Source organism: Pangasianodon hypophthalmus, chromosome 16, assembly GCF_027358585.1.
Source record: "Pangasianodon hypophthalmus isolate fPanHyp1 chromosome 16, fPanHyp1.pri, whole genome shotgun sequence".
NCBI classification, from domain to species: domain Eukaryota; kingdom Metazoa; phylum Chordata; class Actinopteri; order Siluriformes; family Pangasiidae; genus Pangasianodon; species Pangasianodon hypophthalmus.
The window spans coordinates 12,994,959-13,016,248 of record NC_069725.1 but is presented as its reverse complement, the minus strand read 5'-3'; the positions used below and the strand labels follow the sequence as shown (position 1 = coordinate 13,016,248).

General features: G+C 38.5%; 1 protein-coding gene and 1 long non-coding RNA gene across 2 annotated transcripts in view; one reads left to right on the top strand and one right to left on the bottom strand.

The window, feature by feature from the left end:
* Window positions 1-12,426: 12,426 nt before the first annotated feature.
* Window positions 12,427-15,101, bottom strand: LOC128320591 (uncharacterized). The gene is made up of 3 exons (XR_008304147.1): window positions 14,887-15,101; window positions 14,705-14,767; window positions 12,427-14,064 (listed from the first exon to the last, which is right to left on the bottom strand). It is a non-coding gene; the product is annotated as an uncharacterized LOC128320591 (long non-coding RNA).
* A 139-nt stretch (window positions 15,102-15,240) lies between these two features.
* plagl2 (pleiomorphic adenoma gene-like 2) overlaps window positions 15,241-21,290 on the top strand; it is a 36,831-nt gene continuing 30,781 nt past the window's right edge. Inside the window, exon 1 of the mRNA XM_026920426.3 lies at window positions 15,241-15,399. The gene's annotated coding sequence lies outside the window, so the exon portion shown is untranslated. The remainder of the gene's footprint in view (window positions 15,400-21,290) is intronic.

Sequence of the window (21,290 nt, the reverse complement as noted above, 5' to 3'; positions counted from 1 at the left end):
GCCATGCTGCGGAACTGCAACACTGAAATGACAAAGGAAATGAAATCCCAAATGGTTTCTCTGCTAGATAATTAATGCAGTATCTAGACCCTAGAAGCTTTTATAAGAGTACTTTATAGTTATAGTTTACTTCTGTTTGTCCATCAACTGCCTCAACACTTCAGACTTTACTTCTGTTTGTCCATAGATTGCCTCAACACTTCAGACTTTACTTCTGTTTGTCCATAGATTGCCTATGTGCAGTCTGTTAAATTCACATATCCTTGTAACATATTTCAGAATTGGGACAGAATATCTGTATATTCATCTGTTATGCTAATGAGCACATGTACATTTCCATTTAGTCATTTGGCAGGCGCTTTTGTCCTTTCTTTACCCTGACTTACAGGTGATTCAGATGATTAGATCAGGATTAAGGGCCTTGCTCAAGGACCCAGTAGGAACAGTTTGGTGTTACTGGGATTTGAACTCACAACCTTCCATTCAATAAGCCAGCACACTAAGTGCAGAGCCACCACTGCCCATTAGGTCAATAAGAGTTGTGCAAATACATTGTCAAAAAATTTTACATCAGTATGTCAATAAAAGCTTGTCTTCTTGAAAGCAATATTGTTAGATTAAATTAAACTGGGAAATTCTCTATTGTGGGTTTGGTCCTGAGCTTGGGTTAGCAGCAGCAGCATTTATTTGTCACATATACATTACAGCACAGTGAAATTCTTTTCTTCATATATCCCAGCTTGTTAGGAAGCTGGGGTTAGAGCACAGGGTCAGCCATGATACAGCATCCTTGGAACAGAGAGGGTTAAGGGCCTTGCTCAAGGGCCCAACAGTGGCAGCATGGCAGTGCTGGGGCTTGAACTCCCAACCTTCTGGTCAGTAACCCAGAGCCTTAACCACTGAGTCACCACTGCCTATTGTCTATGGGTGTTGTCTGTGCAGAGTTTCGTATGTTCTCCATCTGTTCGGGTGGTTGTCCTCCAGGTTCTCTGGTTTCCTCACGCTGTCCAGAAACATACTAGTAGTGAAGTGAAGTGAAGTGACGTGTAGCCAAGTATGGTGAATTTGTGCTCTGCATTTAACCCATCCAAGTGTACACACACAGTAGTGAACACACACACACCGTGAACACACACCCGGAGCAGCGGGCAGCCTTTTTTGCTGTGGCGCCCAGTTGGGGGTTCGGTGCCTTGCTCAAGGGTCTCACCTCAGTCGTGGTATTGAGGGTGGGAGAGAGTAGCTGGATTGGCTACACTAAATTGCCCATAGATCTGAATGTGTGTGTGTGTGTGTGTGTGTGTGTGCATGTGTGCTTTGTCCCCTGCAATAGACTGGCATCCCATTTCTCGGTGGATTCTCCCACCTTACACCCAGTGTTGCCGGTATTGATTCTGGATTCACTGTGACCCTGACCAGGTCAAAGAGGTTACTGGAGATAAAAGAATAAATGAATTGTCTATTGACAGTTATTTTAATTTAACATCAAACTACAGTCCATCTCATATCACATCTGATTCAATCCCTTATTTAAATGTGACTTTCAAGGAGAAATACAAACCTTTCCTCCAGGATCTAAAGTTGATAGTCTCACCTGAAGCTTAATCTGTATGAGAAATTAGTAGATTGTTACTTGTATTCATTTTGAAATTTGGACTTAAATTCAAATTATGCTATGGTGTACAGAACAGCATTGCTGTTGATTATTTGTCTTTTCTCCATAGGTTTATAAATTTTATTGGCTGTCAATGCCAACTGATTTGCTTATGAATTTTTTTTAGCAAATGTCACAGACTCAGCACCAAAGTAAAGCAATTCCTGCCATGTGCTGCTGATGTTTCAACAAAGGTTACATGCATACTTTAATGGGTAACAGTTCTAAATATCCTTATCCATTGATGTGTTTTAACTACCACCTTGTGTAGTTAAATTAAAAAAAAAAAAACTCTTAGAAAGTAGAACCCTTAGAAAGTTCCTCTAGGGTTCTTTGTATAGATAAGGGTTCTTAGCTTCCTTTACTTGCAACCCTTTCAGAAATACTCAGTTGTGGGGTTCTACATACACTCTTTAAGGTTTCCCAAGAGGGACAACCAAAGAACTCCTAAATATTTAAGATTTAACCTTAAGAGTGTAGGCTATAATTAAAGACACATATCCTGGTTCATTCAATAGTTTGTAATGTCCATTGTGAACACAAAATGTTCATATATGTTGAAAAAAACGTACGCAGATTGGAAAAAGACCAGGTGATTTTTTTTTTTTAATCGTCAAGTCAAGTCAAGTGTTTTTTACTGTCATTCCTCCAAATAGCTTGTATACATTGGAATGAAAATTAATTTGCATGGTGCAGCACATAACAGTACAGTGGAACAGTACACAGGACTACATAAAGTGCAGACACATGACAGTATGAGACAAGTGCAGACAATACAATTAATATACGGGACAATAAATACACAAGACAGTGCAAATTAACTAAACAGGACAACTAGTTCCTTTGATGTGCAGCAGCGAGTGGTCCACTCGGTACTCCTGAATTCAAGAATCATCTGTTTGGTTTTATCAACATTGAGAAATAGATAGTTGTCTCCACACCAGTCTGCAAGCTGCTTCACCTCCTTCCTCTACATTTACTCATCATTCTTGCTTTTGAGACCCACGACTGTAGTATCATCAGCAATTTTGATTATGTGATTTGAAATGTACTTTGCTGCACAGGCTTGAGCAGTGTAAACAGCAGTGGAATGAACACACAACCCTGGGGAGTCCCAGTATTCAGTGTGGTGCTGGAGGTGGGGTTGCCGATCCTGACGGACTGAAAAATCCAGGATCCAGTTGCAGAGGAAGGTGGTCAAGCCCAGCAGGTTCAGCTTTTCTATGAGTTGCTGTGGGATGATTGTGTTGAATGTTGAACTGAAGTCTATGAACGGCATCTTCACATAATTGCCCTTTTTGTCGAAGTGGGTCAAAGACAAGTGGATGGCAGCAGATGTGGAATCATCTGTTGAGCGATTAGGAGAGTAGGCATACTGGAATGGGTCCAGTGTGGTGGGAAGATTGCTCTTTATATGTTTCTATGACTAGTCACTCAAAGCACTTCACAATGATAAGTGCAATGGGCCAGTAGTCATTGAGGCAGGTCATGGACAATTTCTTTGGCACAGGGATGATGGTAGTCATCTAGAAGCACATGGGGATGACAACTTGGCTCAGAGACATGTTGGAAATGTCTGTTAGGACATCCGCAAGTTGATCAGCACATTCCCTGAGCACCTGGCCAGGTATGTTGTCAGGACCAGCAGCTTTCCATGGGTTAACTCTGGACAGAGTTTTCCTGACGCCTAATGTGGACAGACAGATTACTTGGTCGGGGGGTGTTGAGGTGGTCTTGTTCTGTGCTTCAAACCATGCACAGAAATCATTCAGTGTGTCTGGGAGCAAGACATCACCATTACAAACATGTGAATGACCGTTGTAGTCAGCAATGGCCTGAATACCTTGCCACATACACCATGTGTCCTTGGTGTTCCGAAACTGACCGTGGATTCTTTGTGCATAGTTGCATTTTGCCTGACTGATGGTCTGGGACAGATTGGCGCTTGCTGTACAGAGGGCTGCCCTGTTGTCCAGCCAACTGTCAGTTAGCTGCCATCAGCTGTCCACTTTCAGTGAACCTGTGCCCACTGTAGCCTTAAATTTCTGATCTTGACTGGAACCTGATGTGGTCTTCTGCTGTTGTAGCTAATCCACCTAAAAGTTCAGCATGTTGTGTGTTTTGAGATGCTTTTCTGCTCACCATGTTTGTAAAGGGTGGTTAAGTTACTATAGACTTCTTGTCAAACCAATCTGGCCATTCTCCTCTGACCTCTCTCATCAGTAAGGCATTTCTGCTCACAGAACCACTGCTCACTGGATGTTTTTTGTTTTGCACACCTTTCTGTGTAAACTCTAGTGATTCTTGTGTGTGAAAATCCCAAGAGATCAGGAGATTCTGAAATACTCAAACCAGTTCATCTGGCACCAGCAACCATGCCACAGTCAAGGTCAGTGAGATCATATTTTTTTCGCAATTCTGATGTTTGATGTGAAAATTTTTATGCATTGCGCTGATGCCACTTGATTGGCTGATTGGAGAATTACATATAACACATATGCATAATGTGATTTTTTAATATAAAAAGTAACAAAATAAAGAGCAGAAGAGTGATTGGATGCATGTAACACAATAATAAACAAACAAGATATGTATAAACAAACTATACAACTAAAAGTTGCCTTTTGTGTACAGTGATTATTCAGTTATAGCCAAATTCATTTATAGCCAAATGCAAAGTTTGCATAACCTTAACAAAAGATGAAAAAGACAAGGAAATGATATTTTATTACATGTATAATAGTGTAATTACAGGTATGAAATTGGACAAATAGTGTATGTTAAGATGATAATAGTGAAATTAATTGCATCAGTTTAAAAGTTTAAAATTCTCTCTTTCTGAAAGTGATATGGGTATTCTCTAATAAGCTGTATGCTCATCCTTTGCCTCTATAACTAGCTCCAACCTCTATTGTAACAGTTTACAGTGAGGGGAAGTCACTATTCAGATGCCTTTGTTTTTGTTATTCAGTATACTCTATATGCCCAAACATTTGTGGACACCTGACCATCGCACCCATATGTGGTTCTTCCCCAAACTGTTGCCACAAAATTTGGAAGCACATAATTGCATAGAATGTATTTGTATGCTGTAGCTTTACAATTTCCCTTCACTGGAGCAAAGGGGCCCAAACATATCCCAGCATGGCAATGCCCTGTGCGTAAAGCAAGGTCCATGAAAACATGGTTTGACAGGGTTGGAGTGTAAAAAATTGAATGGCCTGCACAAAGCCCTGACCTCAACCCTACTGAACACCTTTGCGATGAACTGGAATACTGACTTCACCCCAGGCCTCCTCACCTGATATCAGACCTCACCAATGCCCTTGTGGCTGAATGGGCAAATCACTACAGCCACGCTTCAAAATCTAGGGGAAAGCCTTCCCAGGAAAGTGGAAGTTATTGTAACAGCAAAGGGGGGACTAAATCTGGAATTGGGTGTGATGATCAGGTGTCCACAAAATTTTGGCCATATAGTGTACTTCCAATGCATGTATCCACTTCAAATTTACACACACACGTCTTTTGACTTTCTACTTGTAAATATGACCAAAAATGTATGTATTCATGAGCATAAACAAAGATATGTTTAAAAAAATGGATTGGGGAAAAAGTATTTAGACACCACAAATTACCAATATTAGTACTTTGCTGCAAAGCTGTTGTTGGCAATTACAGCTTTGAGATGTCTATGGTAAGAAGTAATTGGCATTTTGCAGCAGGGTTACAAGGGTCCATCTGATGGCCTCGCAACTTCATAATCCTCCATATATTTTCAATGAGATTCAAGTCAGGAGATTGGCTAGGCCACGCAAGGCCTTCTTGAGTTATTCTGGATATATGTTTGGGGTTGCTGTCTTGGTGAAATGTTCATCTTCTGCCCAGATTCAGTTTCTTGACAGATGAGAAAAACGTCTCTGCTAATATGTCCTGATACATCGCTCCATTCATGTTTCCTTTGATGACACATAATGCCCCAGTACTTCTTTACAGAGGAGAAGCCACATTATCATGATGCTTCCACACCCATGCTTCACTGTGGGAATGGTGTTTTTTGGATCATACACACAACCCTTCTTTCTCTAAACATGACAAGCTGAATTATTGCCAAAGTGTCCTATTCTTGTTTCCTCTGGCCACAGTATTTTGTTGGGCACAGGCTCATTGAATCTGGACAGTTGAAGATTAGAAGTCCCGTTTTGGTCAGTCTCTGCCCATGATAGCCTCAGATTCTTGCTCTTGGCTGACAGGATTGGAACCTGATGTGGTTTTCTGCTGGTGTATCCCATCCTCCTCAAGGTTTGATATGTTGTGCATTCTGAGATGCTTTTCTGCTCACCATGGTTGTACAGAGTTGTTATCTGAGTTACTGTAGCCTTTCTGTCAGTTCGAACCACTCTGGCCATTCTCCTCTGACCTCTCTCATCAACAAGGTGTTTCAGCCTACAGACCTTCCACATACAGTTTTTTTCTTTTTCACACCATTCTATGTAAACTCTAGAGATTGTTGTGTGTGGAAATCCCAGGAGAGCAATAGTTTCTGAAATACTCAAACCAGCCCATCTGGTACCAACAACCATGCCACTGTTAAAGTCACAGAGATCACATTTTTTACCCATTCTGATGTTTGATGTGAACATTACCTGAAGTTCTTGACCTGTATCTGCGTGATTTTATGCATAGTACTGCCACATGCTTTGCTGACTGAATAACTGCATAAATAAACAGGTGTACAGGTGTTCCTAATAAAGTGGATGGTGAGTGTATGTATGTATATATACTATAAAAATGGAAAATTTACATTTTCTACCAGTAAACTATAGGGGATGCAAACATTTGCACTCAGCTGTGAGTACAGAATCCAGTATTTGGCAATACAGACCATAAGTATGTTATGTTTTTGGGGTTTTTTTTCCCTTGGGTGCTTTGTTTAGTCGCTTGTTGAGCTTGCTTCACTTGAATGATCAAACACCATCATACCCAGAATACATGACTATTGCCCAAATGAGGAATATGGATTATGCTTTCCAGTGTTAAAGAAGATTACAACAGTTTCCACCACAGTTACTTTGTTAAACCCATCGTAATGTGTTCACACACAATATAGTTCTAATGTTTTGTTGTTGTTTTTTTCTTTTTCATTTAAGAGGCAGAGAGATGTCACCATTCTCTCTGTGTAATGAATATGTCCTCTGTGTTTTAATGATTGCGCAAGGATAAATGAGTTCCTTTTCATTTCGTTTTCAAGTTTAATCCACTATATTTCTAGGCAATGGTTAGATAAGGTTTCTAGGCAAGCATTTAAGGTAACAACCTTTCCCAACCCCCTATTCAATCACCATATCTTTTACCGTTTCCTCTCTCTTTTGTTGTTCCACTCTTTCTTCTGTCTATCACCTTCTTCTTTCTGTCCCTCCTACCCTACACTGTGGCCCATCCCCCACACAGAAATGTTCACTCACTCACACACACACACACACACACACACATACACACACATGCAGACAAAGTCACACAAAGTTTTTCATTCTAGAGATGACGGCAGAGATAAGAATGCAAAGCGAGCCTCATCTGTCTGCTTCTGTCTTACCTGAATTTTGAAAAGTCGGTCGGGTGAGGAAGCGAATCAGACCTTCAAAGGCCATGAGACAGAACTTAAAACAATTGCTTTTCATTGTGTTTCTACATGCAGCTTGCAGTAAGCTTTCACTTAGCAAAAGAACAAATGTTTCCTTTTCTGCAAGCTACATCTACCATGTGGCACAAAGAATTTTGTCTATAAAGGGTTTCTGTCATCATTTTGAATGTCTAATAGTAATAGTAATAACCCATTTATTCACTCATTCAACATGCATAATTCATTCTGAGAACATTGAATATGATATGCATATGTCTGCACAGTTCTTGCTAATTTCTTGCATGCACCAGTTTGAGGGTGTGGAGTAAACAGTATCTTTATATAATTGCTTGATTAGCAGTATTAGTAGTACAGGGTTTTGGAGCATATGACGTCATTATCCAGGACATTTCTGGTTCCACCCATGCTCTTTATCAGCTCCAGCCAGATCCAATACACCGACTGTCTAACATATGATACAGTACCAGCCATTGGTTTAGCCTCTTCTCTCTCTTTTGCTCTCTCTCTCTCTCTCTCTCTCTCTCGCTCTGTATGTGTGTGTCATATCACTCCACGGTACATTACTGCATTCTTAAACCATGGGGAAGCACTTTCTGATAATACGTGTGTTACCTGAGGCGATTTCAATTCCCTACATGTTCCATGAAGTGGCACTGTTTAATTAATAGGTATATACGGGCAATTAGAGTAGTAAACACAACACAGAAAGAAAGGAAGAGATTAGAGAGTTCCTAATCACCCTCTCAGATGTATCAAGACTGCGGTTGACTTCATTTACTCCAACTGTTCCTCCCAGCCAAACAAACATCTGTGGGTTTTTTCTGTGTTCACAAACTTAACATTATCCTGTAACTACATGTATACAACTGCTCATCCAGTGTTGCCTGGAAAAAAGAAGGTTAACCACAATCAACAAATAAAGCAAATGCTTATTTCCTAAGATAGACTTCCCACACTTGGAGGTAGAGGACTAGTTCATTGGTTTACTATATACAAAGATGCGAATGGGACATTAAAATCACTGGGAAGTCACAGGGCATTGGTTCTAAGTGATGAGGCTATGAAAAATTCCCACACTCTCTGTTGGTGGTTGAATGGTACATCTACCATTCAAGGGTTGTTTATCACGAACCTTCACTCATGTACACCTACCATCTGTTTTTAACCAAAAAGATTAAAAAAATAACACCCAAAACCCTTCCACCCCCAGTTCAGAGGCAGAAAGAAAGAGAGGGAGTAAAGAAATCAATTCTATAAGCTGCCGACTCCTCTGGTGAGGAAATCCACTCCAGATGTGTACAAATCGCCCACTCTTTTAATTGCTATTGTCATGTTTGGGGCTTGACCACTAGCTACTTACTCATAAATAGCTACAGATGATTGCACTGTTTCCTCACAAGAAATCTTTAGGCTGTGTGTGTTTTTGTGACTTTCTCTTTCTATTTTGGCCATCATCACATTTGTGGGGGGGTGAAGGAGGAAATTGGCATTTGCATCTCCCATGGTTAATCAGATCCTAATTAGGAGCCGGTTGGGTTGGAGCAGAGGAGTGGTTGAGCCTTTGAAACTTGCCCTCCCCTTGTTCTTCTTAATGGCTTTTTTTTTACAAGCCTGTTTGAGGTGGAGAGAGCAGGGGAAGCTGGCAGGGCTGCCAGTGTGGCGCATGGCGTTTCAAACGGCACTTTAAAATCAATCTGGAACTCTCAAATGACAGGCCACCCCTTGGCTGTAATCACCCTGAACCACAAGCCCAAAAAATATATGGGCCTTTACATCAGTAAATAAACATAAGATAATGAAAGAAGATTTCAGCTGAAGCCATAAAATGATTCAATTGCATGTGAGTTCAGCCTCACCTTCGGAGTTAGAAAAACAAGCCCCAAATGATTTTTGCTAAATAATGTGGCATAGGCGATGTTTAAAAGAGGCAACAAATGGAAGGATAGAGAGAGAAAGACAGCACTGGGACATGTGCTACTCAATGAGTGATTTTCTTTTCTCTAGGACCTAACACGAATGCAAGTCTAGATCCATTCTCACCTCTTTTAAATATGAGTAGTTATAACTGATTAAGGTTGATTCATCACATACCTACGCAATCAGGGACTTGGGAAGCCATTTTACCTCGGGGTGCTGGAATTTTAAGTGCCATGTATGTAACATGTGCTATATATTATTATAATGCTAAATAATAATTAAATAATAATTATAATAATGCAAAATTATTCTTAGAAAATAAGAAAAACCCTCATATAAAAATGTATATTTTAACAAAACCACATGTATCACAAGTATTGGCACCCCTGCATTTACTTTAGATTCTGCAGTCACTATACTTAAAAGTGGAGATTATGTTCTTTTCTATAACCATCCTTCTTTTTACTTTTTTTTTACTCCAAGCTCACCTTAAGTGTTTGTTGAAAAAAAAAAGCTCTATTTTGTCTCATCTGACCATAGAATTGGGCTCCTTCCAAACTTCTAGGAACATTTAATGAATTCCAAGTGCTTACATCTGTCAAAAAAAAAAAAAAAAAAAAAACTTTCTTCTGGCACACTGTCCAAATATTTTATTGGAAAGGAGGTGGCTTCTAATTGTGGATATGACTCAGTTATATTAGTTATGCTCTCATCTTCTGTAAATATCCAACCATCATCCCCTGAGAAAGTTTTGCATGTCTAAGTATCTTCCTCACTGTTCATGGTGGACAAAAAAAAACACTTGGTTGTCTTCCAGACAGGCTTATTACAGCTCTGGTTGTTTTAAACTTCTTCATTATTTCTCTAACAGAAGATATGGGCATTTTTTTGTGCATAGTTATTTTTTATAGCCATTGCTATAAAAATGAAGTTCAACACACTTTAATTTCATTTATGTATCTTCTTGATGTTTATGAATGACTATGATAATTTGGCCTCTGTATCACCTCATATTCAGGCATTCATTTTCAGTAATCACTTTATCCTAGTCAGGATCACGGCGGAGCCCCAGCCACTGGCCGAGAATTCACCTCGGATGGGATGCCAGTCCATCGCAGGGCACCATGCACACATACATTCACACACATTGACACAGGAATATGTGGAACTCAGAGACAGTAACCCGAGCTCAGGTATGGAGCGAGGACCCGGAAGCTGTGAGGCGGCAATGCTGCGCCACTGTGTCGCCCACCTCATATTTATACCTCAAGAGTTCCTAAACACTTTCTGAGTTCCTACACATTTAGAGATAGATAATACACGCAAAGAGGTGCAGAATAACACTGCAAATAGGTTAGAATATTAAAACAAATGATTATAAATAATATACCTAACTATTTTAAAAAATCTTACTTAGAAAAGGATATTTCTACATGAAGGCTAATGTCAATCATCTTATGTTCTTTTATAATATATTCTAGCAGTTTAACTAATCACATAATTAAATAAGTGAACTGTAACATCATTTAATATCAATCTCTTTGAAAATGTGAAAAGTGACAAGTGAACAACACATTGGACTGTGCAGTTACCAGCCTGCAAATGTTTTATACCATTTCACCCCAGTGTACTCTTAAAAACAGGTGCCAAAAAAGCTTCCATAGAAGAACCACTTTTTTGGAGCCGTTATAAACATTTTGGTTCCCTAAAGAAACTTTCCTCAGTAAAGCTTTGCTGCAATAAGGTGAATAATCATTTTCTACAAAGTTCCTTCCACATAATGCGTACATTTATGATGAGATCTTTTCGTTGTCTCTTGTACCAAGAAAAATGGACAAAGCTCCATTAATTAAAAGTTTCCTTAGGCAATTAAAAATGTTTCTTCTATGGCAACAATCTAAAGAAAATTAATGGCACCTTTATTTGTAAGAATCGTGTAAAGGCTTAGATCTCTTAAGTGTTCTTTGACTTGTCTCTGTAAGGAACATTTTAAAGGTTCTATGTAGAACACAACAACTGAGTACAATGTTTAGAAGGCAAAGAAGCCATAACTGTCCCAAAAGTACACCTGAAGAACCTGTTTTTCCTAAGACTGTATTATAGATTATAATGTATTATAGATTATACATTACTATACAAATTAAACAGCATTTGTGAATCAAACGTTAAGAAGGATCAAGTGTACATGCTTCAGAATTGAAATATCTATTTCTCTGCATCTACTTCTTCAACCCTAACTCTTAACCTTTGTGTTTTAGATATTTGTATTTATTTAATCTTTATTTAACCATATTAGTTCCACTGAAGTGTAGAGACCCTGAATGCACATACCATGTATAAACATAGCACGTGTACATACATTTTCATACACAACATTAAAATGCAGATCAAGACAACAGCCAGCTAAACATTACAATTTCATTTACTAAAGCATTCACAATTAATTGATTTAAATCCTGATGTCATTACAATGATATTCAATCATTTAAAAAAAAACAACTATGTGAAACATGGCATTTAGGGTAATAACTTTACTCAGAAAAATAGTACATATTCTCATCTTTTTTTTTGCCTAATGCCTAATAAACATTTACAAATGTCAGTATCATCCTGAGAGTAGACATGAATGTTGAAGTCCAACATTTTTTTTAAATGAATGTGAAGTAAATAGTTTAAATTATTTGGGATTCTTCATAAGCTGCAGGAGGAAGCATCATAAAGAAGTTTTGGATCATAGATCAGTGTCACATTTAACACTAAATTTCGCCTTATTTTATATGGTAAATATTGTTTGGAAAATGTTTAGCATCTTGTAAAAGTTTTAAGGTTCAGATAAACTTTATCTGAGCTGTAGGACTGCTGTAACAGAATTTTAAAATATGATAATATACATGGTATTGGGCATAATCTGTCTTGATTTGACAAATACACTTCTTACAGATTTACTGATTTTAAAGGTTTTTCCACGAATGGTGTAATTTCAAACGACACTAATTTATTTAACAGTGAAAAACATTTGTAAATAAGATTTTTCATTCAAACCTTTCTGTAGGAAATGGTAAATAATTCTGAATTAAGCAACAACTGGTGTGTGTTTGGCCAGCTACAATTTTACCAAGTTGTCAAAATGTGAGGCGTTTGGTTTTCAAAGAAATAAATATTTTCATTCGTTTCGGCAGACAGCCAACATTTCCCAAGGACTGGTCCAAGCACATGTGACTGCACAGCATGATGCATTTAATGGGAACGTGTTTTGCACCTTATCAGAAACATAACATCGTGTGTTCATTAGAACTTGTGCAAACCATCTACCAAGGGATCTGCCAAAGCATTAAAAGTGCACAACCAAAGCAAGTTAAATAACACACATTAATGAGGAAAACACATTTTTTCACATTTAAGATTTATATTTTAAGTTCTATTTTGATGATATATAATTAATCTTTACAATTCACAATCTTCACAATTTATGATGATGCCATTTTTTGATGCTATATAATTAATCTTCACCTAATTTCTTACAATTTATAACAGACAATGAAGACCTGGAAGAAAAAAGAATAAAGAGAATTATGGTTACTTTTTTTCATCAACTTGGGAAGAATTTTTAGGGAAGAACTTTTTTTGAAATCAGACATATGGGACCACTTTATATTTTTGTTCTCTGTTCCTATTGCTCCTGAAGCTGATGTTTTTGCATCTTATTGCTTGATCTAATTAAGGTAGCCTTACATATCTTAAAAAAAAAAAAAAAAAAAAAGCTGACTACTAATACAATTTATTTATATAAAAAAACAGTATAAAATGTTAAGCATATTCCATTCTTTTAATTTTCACCTTTAGATTATTTTCATTAATCACCAAATTACTGAGACCAATTAGCAGGATGTGCAATTTCCAAATTACAAAACTATTTTTTTCTAATTAAGAAATATTGCTAGTATTTTGACTAAACCCCAGCAGCAGTGGAATCTGAGGTCGCTTCATGCACTTACACCTCAGTTAGGTAGTAGAACTAGTGCTCAATGTTATTAATCACCAAATTAAAGCGAACAAATAAAAGCAGAAAGCGAATATTAAAGTTCTGGCCAGAATCCAGGCAGCCGCGCGGGTTTAGAGAGTCTCTCTCTCTCTCTCTCTCTCTCTCTATTTATTTATTCCCTCCGCCAAATAAAGCGCGCGACACTTCCGTCTCAAAGCTCATCATCCGTCCAAATGAGGAAAAAGAGTCTTGATCGTTTTTTTTCCCTTCATCACTCTCAGCTCTGTTCTTCAAAACAAATAAATCAAGGTGTTTTTTTTTATTTTAATGTTAATGTTCTCACAGGCTGCAGTATGGCTTCCTGGAGTTAGTCAGCCTGTTTCTCTGAACACAAAACGTGTTTTCATGCTTAACATGGAGCTTATGGAAGAGCTGATCTGCCTCACCTTCCCCCTGCCTCTGAGTCCAACCCCGCACACTCACGCACTAAACAGCGTCATCAAGTATCCGTTACCCCCCAAACTGTCGGAATGAACTGTATTCCAGTTCCTCCACTGCCTCTGTGACTGCACCCACAACCCTCTTCTGTTACTCCACCACCATTAGACTATTCAGTGTGACCAGTGCTAGCCTACTGGCTTCACCTAGCCTACTATTCTGACATACTATTTACATACTGTAGTATGCTAGTGTACTGTTTAGCACGTACGCCCCCCACCACTCTCTCTCTCTCTCCCTCTCTCTCTCTCTCTCTCTCTCTGTCCACTCACACATCCATCAGCAGGAGGGTCGCTGGTTGTGGAGGGGGGTTGGGGGTTGGGGAGCTGAGGAAATGGGCTCACAGTGCCCTGGAAGTGATTCCTTTTCTTTTCTCCCCTAAAACACACAAGGTAAAATGAGACCACAGCAAAGAAAAAAAAAAAAAAAAATCACATATATGAGACCTTCTGGCTCTTCCTCCTCCTCATTATTATTATTATTATTATTATTATTATTATTATTATTTAAAATAAATAAACAAATAAATATATATAATAATTAATAATAAGTAATAATAATAATAATAATAAGAATTATTATTATTATTATTATTATTGTTGTTGTTGTTGTTGTTATTAATTTATTTAATTATTTTAAGTAATAGCCTTTTCTATAGGAGCATATTATTAGAGAGGGGTGCATTTAAACCTCAAACAAGAAATCATAATCTACACACATTACATTTAAATAGTACAATATTATAAACACAGCATTGGCTAATATTAGTTAATAGATTTTTATTTTTATTTTTTTATTTCTTTCAGAGCCACTGAAACCTGTTGCTTAATCTACAGAAACCCAGAGAGCACAAAACAGCTCATGTGTGTAATAACAGCCTCATTCAGCAGTGTATGTAGTTTATTGGCCCTGTCTGGTGAAGTGATAAATGACTAAATGACATTATCAAACTCAGTACTACACAATAAGCTTATGTTTATTCATTAAAGATAAAAAGAGGATAAGTAAACTTACATACCTGAATGCAATGCCAAGAGCAGCTGACTGGTAATGCATTGTAGCACGGCTGGTAATTAACAGCCTAAAATAAAGTAAATAAAGTAAAGTGCTAACATGTGTTTTCAATGAAATGACTGAAAAATGGAAGGGAAATATTGCTGAAAAGTATTTTATACATTTTTAATAAAATGTTAGACTTACTGACTGCCTGATGGAAGAAATCTAACATGCTGTATAATCTCAGTGTCAATCCTAACTTCATGCAAATGATTGCATTCCTTTATTCTAAACCAGTTGAATGGATTTCGCTCAGATTGGTGTCGAATCACGTGCAATTTTTGCCAAATGATATTAGTCCAGTCCATAAAAATATAAAACGAATAATTGTAAGAAACTCTTCATTATGGTTATAATTAATCGTGTTATTCATTATGCACACACACGCACGCACACACACACGCACGCACACACACACACACACACACACACACACACACACACAGTTTAGAAGCCCCGGTAAAAAAGTTTGTGAAAGTGGCCTGACGTCACACTCCCACAATGCTCGCGCCCCAGAACTCTGGCGCTGCAGCCTGAGGAGAGCGAGCCACTCAGGCCCCGAAAAAACGCCAAAAATTAGAGAAAAATTTGGAAAAATTAATAAAGCATCAGATCGTGAGGAGAAAGGCCGGGAAAGGTGTCGTGGGCTCTCCCGCGGTAAGTTTGCGCTCACTCGGTGACGGAATGTTACCGGGTTTCCTCGTGAAATTGACTAATGCGGTGCTGGAAACTTTTTTGCTGGTTAACTGCTCGCTTTTTTTCTGCAACTCTTCAAAATGTGGCTGCACGTTCTGCTGTGTGCATGCGGGCTGTTTTATTTGATTCTTATTTGTTTGATTTAAACAGGATCATCAAGATATTCAAACAGAATCGAACCCAGTCGATGTGGACTACTGATCGAGGGTTTCATTAGGAGTGTTAGGGTTGTTATTTTCTCTCGGTACGACGTCATTTATTGTTTTTTGCTCCTTTTTTTTTTTTTTTGCTAAAGCCACTGAAGCGTCAGGCATTTAATTTTTAATTACGCGACTCCGCTGGCGCGTGCAGAAAAAAAAAAAAAAAAAACATTCCGACTTGTTTGGTAAATACGGCTCCGATATGAATAATTGAGTCAGTAAACAACATGCATTCGGTGGCTCATGGCTCGAGCGCTGCCAGTTGATGTTCGCCGTGACTTGGGCTCGAGCGGTGCAGTTGTGAGCGGTTGGTGCAGGGCTCGCGAGCCCGGGAGCATGTCTGTGCTCAGCCCGGACACCCACGAGCTCCTGCTCCTCTCCAACTTTAGCACAACTGCAAACGCGGTCGTTTCTCCGCTCGCGCTTTCAATCTCCTGTCGCTTTGCTCGCAGCCGTGACTCAAACTCTAAAAAAAGGCTTTTCTCAGCTCACACTCGACTCTTGACTTGTAGTACTTCTTCCATGCTGCAGTGGCTTATCTCATGCTCATGCTCGTCGTTTGCCACAAGTTTGTTTCAGCCAGACACTGAAATGTTTTGTATCTTTGTGTAGTTTTTTTTTCTTTGTGTGGATCTCGAGGGGTAAATAAGTTATAAGGGATGTCAGATTTTTTTGTGCTGCTGCTGCTGCTGGTGGTGGGGGTTGCACCTCCGTATGCAGGAGATTACCTCATTCAGTATTCAGTTGTTTTTCGTCACTGTTGTTGCACATGGTGTGGCTGTTTTGTGGTTTTACTTTGTTGGCTCTGACTTGGTTTTAGGTTCAATAACATTATTGGAATGAAGTTGCTCTTGTCTCATAAAGCGGTCGCGTCCTGATCGCGGGGAATGCTTCGAGCATGCCTAGTTCATGCATGATCAATAAGTGAATTCACAGCGTGCACTGCATTCCAGGTGGAAGGAAAATAGCGAAACATGCCTTTTAATCTAAGCAAGCGCCTCATCTGTTGCAAATGAAACGTGTCGGGTCGTTCCTGCACTTTATCTCGAGCCATTAGGCTCTCGCCTGCGGTGATCAGCACGCCTTTATTAACTAATACGGCGTTATTACGACTTTATAGTCGTGGAAACATGCCTACAGCACCTGTAGCTCCTTTACAGATGAGGATGAGGATGATGAGGATGATGATGATGATGATGATACACGTGTTACTCTTATTCGCATCTCACTCAAGTCACATTCACACCCCTCCCCATCTTCCCCCAACCCCAAACCCCAAATATGAGAAGATGCTCCAGCCTTCTTAAATCATTTCCTCAGTGCTGATCGACACAGAAAACACTGATGGATCTGTAACGGGGCGCGAGCTCGGTTTCCACTTCCACTGCCTCGAGCTGCAGAATAAGGAAATGGAAGCGAGGCGCGTGACGAGACACTGCTTTTGTTATTGACGCTTTTTTTTTTGGTGCTCGAGATCTTTTCTTTTCATGCTCTTCAACCTGTTTTGCTTTGTGCATTACTTTAAACAATCCAGATCCTAAGTGTAAAATATGTTTCATGTCTTGCAGTGCCCTGGAAATCGATATGGTTCTGTAGAACACATGTGCTTGTTATTGCCTTTCATGATTATGATTGCATACTGAGTATATTTATATGGAGGAAAGATAGATTTAAATTGAATTTCTATGTTTTTTTGTTGTTGTTGTTGGCTGTTACTGCAGGCCTCCTGAAACAAATATCAGTAACTGCAAAAATCTTGTGAATCCTGCAAACATACAAATGTCCAATCATACATACAAATAAATAAATAAATTAATTTAAAAAAAATCCGCAAATCTTAGATAAATAAAGGACATCAGCCTATGCTTTGTGAGACTTTAGTGTGTTCAGGCATGGAAACTGGACTCTTGTTAATTGAAGTTTTGTGACTGTGCTGCAGTTACATTTTGCAAACCAGTTGTAACTGATGCATGTGTTGCAGGAGTTCTTCTGCAGAACATCTATCCTGGTTAGTGTTCTTAGCAAATGGCATGCAGATTTTAGTCATCAAAACAAGTGTAAATGTTTCCCAGACTTACGTTTCCTCAGCGTATAACACAGGATAAGATAATTTTGTACTCTTGTTTGTAAATGCTTCTCTATTTGTAAATGGTTCCTTATTTTTAAATGGTTATCTTGTGCAATAATATATGTAGTATAGCGGGACGTGTGAGCGTTGTGGTACTACTATGTGTGGGTAGGACTATTCACTCTAACAAAAACTGCCAGAACTTTTCATACTGCATCTGTCCATGTGCGCCCTGAAAAGGCAGCACATTACATGCCTGATTCAGCGCGTATGTGTGTGAGGAGAGCGAGAGAGAGTGAGCATGTGTGTCGAGGTTTTTTTTTTTTTTACTCTTCTGAAGGCTTTGCACAATCCTGCAGCACCTCGGTGGGGAAGCAGGCTGATTATCATGAGAAAAGAGCATCAGAGGGGTTAATGGGTGGAACAGGCTCTGGAGCACACAAGCGCTAGTTAATAACTGAGCACAGAATTGGGGCGAAAACTCTTCATAAGAGTCCTCACATCCTTATTTTATGACTGGAAGGAGAAAACAGGGAGGGTGCTGGCACTTGGAGGGGCAGAGGGATTGCCGGTGCCATTGAACAACTTGGCATATGTGTTTTTTTTTTTCAATTTTGTGGAATTGAATTTAGATTTGAGAGCCTGAAGAGAGATACCGGTGCTTGGCTTTGGGCATTTAGATATTGTGTGTATATTTCTGTGTGGGTCTGTGTATCTGGTCAATGAGAACATGTTATGTATGTCAGTTGCTATTCAAACAAGGCAGTGGGGAGTGTTTATTTGGCTTTGTCCAGTGTCACTGTGTTATGAACAGTAGCGGTGACTGTTGAACCCTGTGGGTGCCCTGGGTCACCCCATAAAAGAGAGGAAAAAGGACAGAGGGAGGAGAGAAAGAGGGATAAAATCAGGCCAAGTTCATAAAGCCAGTATAACTCTTCCTTGTGTCAGGATTTTATGCTTTCTGTCTAGAGGAGAGAAAGTGTTATTGTTTCACCTGCAATGTGACAAATATTCTCAAAGATTACAGTATATACTGTTGTAGTAATGTGTTTTCTGAACGTCTAAAAAGAAATGATGCTATTTCTTTTTCCAAAATTTCAGCATAATTAGCTTGTAAATAACTAAACAAATTCAGGCAAATTTTACGAAGAAGTCTGTGATAGAAACCAGGTGTTCTTTGTTTTGTTTTCTGAACCACCACTGAAGTATTTATATCCACTGAGTATTTATAAATCTGTAAAAAATTCGTTTTCTTTGGTTACTACTTTTCATTACCATGTACCACATCGCAGCATGTCAACAAATTAGTCCATGAAATGTGGGGCTGGTAATACTCATCAGAGGAGCTGCAGGAAATCAGATTAGCTATTGAAAATTGTGGTGAATTGATCTGAACCATACAGCAAAGATAAATACAGGAAGTCCGGTGTGTTTTCAATATATATTTTATATATAAAGTCTTCGAGTAAGTGGCTTTGTGAATTGCCATTAGTGGCAACACAGATATTCAGTTTTGGATGCCATGGCAAGAGATTTTCAAGCTGCCCTCATTCTCTTTCTGTACCGACACTCTCTCTCTCTCTCTCTCTCTCTCTCTCTCTCTCTCTCTCTCTCTCTGACTCTTTCCTCATCAGTCTGGTGCAATTCTTTGTTTGTATATTCCAGTTTGAACTGATATAGGTTTTTGGAAATAATTGACCTGTTAGACGGCCTCGTACTCTGTCAGCAGGTTAAATGTAAATAAACAGAAGCTGTAAATGAAAGAGTAATCGAGTAGACACTTTAGTTGTGTTGATTGGCCGTAGCTGTAGGCTATGGTAATGACACAAAAGAAGCAAAAGTCTGTCATGCGTTTGGGGTGGGACTTGAATGCAGCACATGTGAATCAAAGTGAGAACGAAATCCTGAAGTAGTTTATACAGAAAATATGCTGTAGACCAGAACCGTATAACAAAACTACCGTAACACCGTTCTGTCTTTACGACTTCATAACCATATTAGATTAATCATTTTCTGTGAGGCAGCTTTTAAAGTATGGAATGTATGTAATATGAAAAATGTTACAGGTTAAAAATGCTTTTAAACATCCAGCAAAGCTTCAATTAAAAAAAAAGTATAGGAATGAAATAAAACACTGCTAAGCTCACTGATTACAAAAATCTAGGAAGTGTGTGGTCATGGCCAGATATTCTAATGAGCACATTCGATTGGCTTCCCACTGTCCAAGATTAAACATCTGCTATGCCACTCTAGCAGAAATACACGTAAAAGCACAAGCAGATGGAATCGTAGTTATTTAACTCTACACGTACAAACCTACTGAATTGTCGAATCGTCACTTTGAGGCACGTACTGACTTCAGCTTGGTAGTTGCTTGTTTCTTCTCGACATTTCGCTCAGACCCAAAAAAAGATCATTTCAGTGTGAATGCATAGGTTTGATAAATGCTATATGGGAGGGACAAGCGACATCAGCCTTATGATTAGAGAGGATAAAGCTTAATTAAGCCTTACCCAGGAGTAAGACTGCCAGCTTGTATCAATAGGGGTGGAATGCTGGCAAGTAAATGTAGACATTGGAAAGTCACCAATTATTCATACTTTGTACATGCATATTTTGTGCCCACAAGACCAACAGTAAACCTAATTAGAAAGCAACCACAGATTTAGGCTTTAAATGCTTCAGTCCCCTGGTAACTTACACTGCTTTTGTAAACTTTTCGTAAGCTTTTATCATCATGTTTCTTCAAAATGGTGGATTTTATACCAGAAGAATCTGACCACATTTATTTACGTCTGAACAAAATTATGCAAACATTTTGAAAAATGAGAGAAATTTTCTCTTCAGTGCCATTTACTGCAGTTGGATGGAAATTCATTTGACTTTTTAAAATGGCTAAATTATTAGAAACAATTTAAACAAGTATGCTATATTTGTTGTTATTATATTAGAAACATTTTTTATATTCAATTATAAATCTTAGAGGAATCTTAGTTTATTGATTTGAGCTTCATTTTTTTTTATTTAGCTGATGTGAGAAAATGAGATGAATTTTCCTATTCAGAATTTGGGACGCTTTTTCCTTTTCCATACTGTTTTAGTTTTAGTCCTACAGTTATAATAACTGTTATAAGAAAAACACACAAAAAAAACTTTGAACATGTAATAGTGATTCAAAGCGATAAAGTTTGTTTGTTTACTTATTTATTTATTCATCCATTTTTATTAGCGGTTGAACAAGAAGAAAAATGACAGCTAGGTAATAATTCTTTATTTAATGTTATACCCTTATACCATCCATTTTTTTGACTGAATCTTCGTTAGTTGAATATCCAGAAATTTAAATACTTTAAAATTTTAAAGTTACTGTGCTACTTTTATTGAAAGTCAAACTCCTTTTATTTTGTAGATTTAAAAACTTAAGACCTAAAGGAACAGCTATTTTTTTCATCCTTGTTCTCCAGTAATGCTTGTGGTCTTTAAAGTCCTGATTAAAAACACAGTGTTTGAGTGCCGGCAGAAGTGGTGAGGATCAGAGTTTTATGAGGCAGAGTGCGCCTAATGGCCACAACTGCAAACCCGAA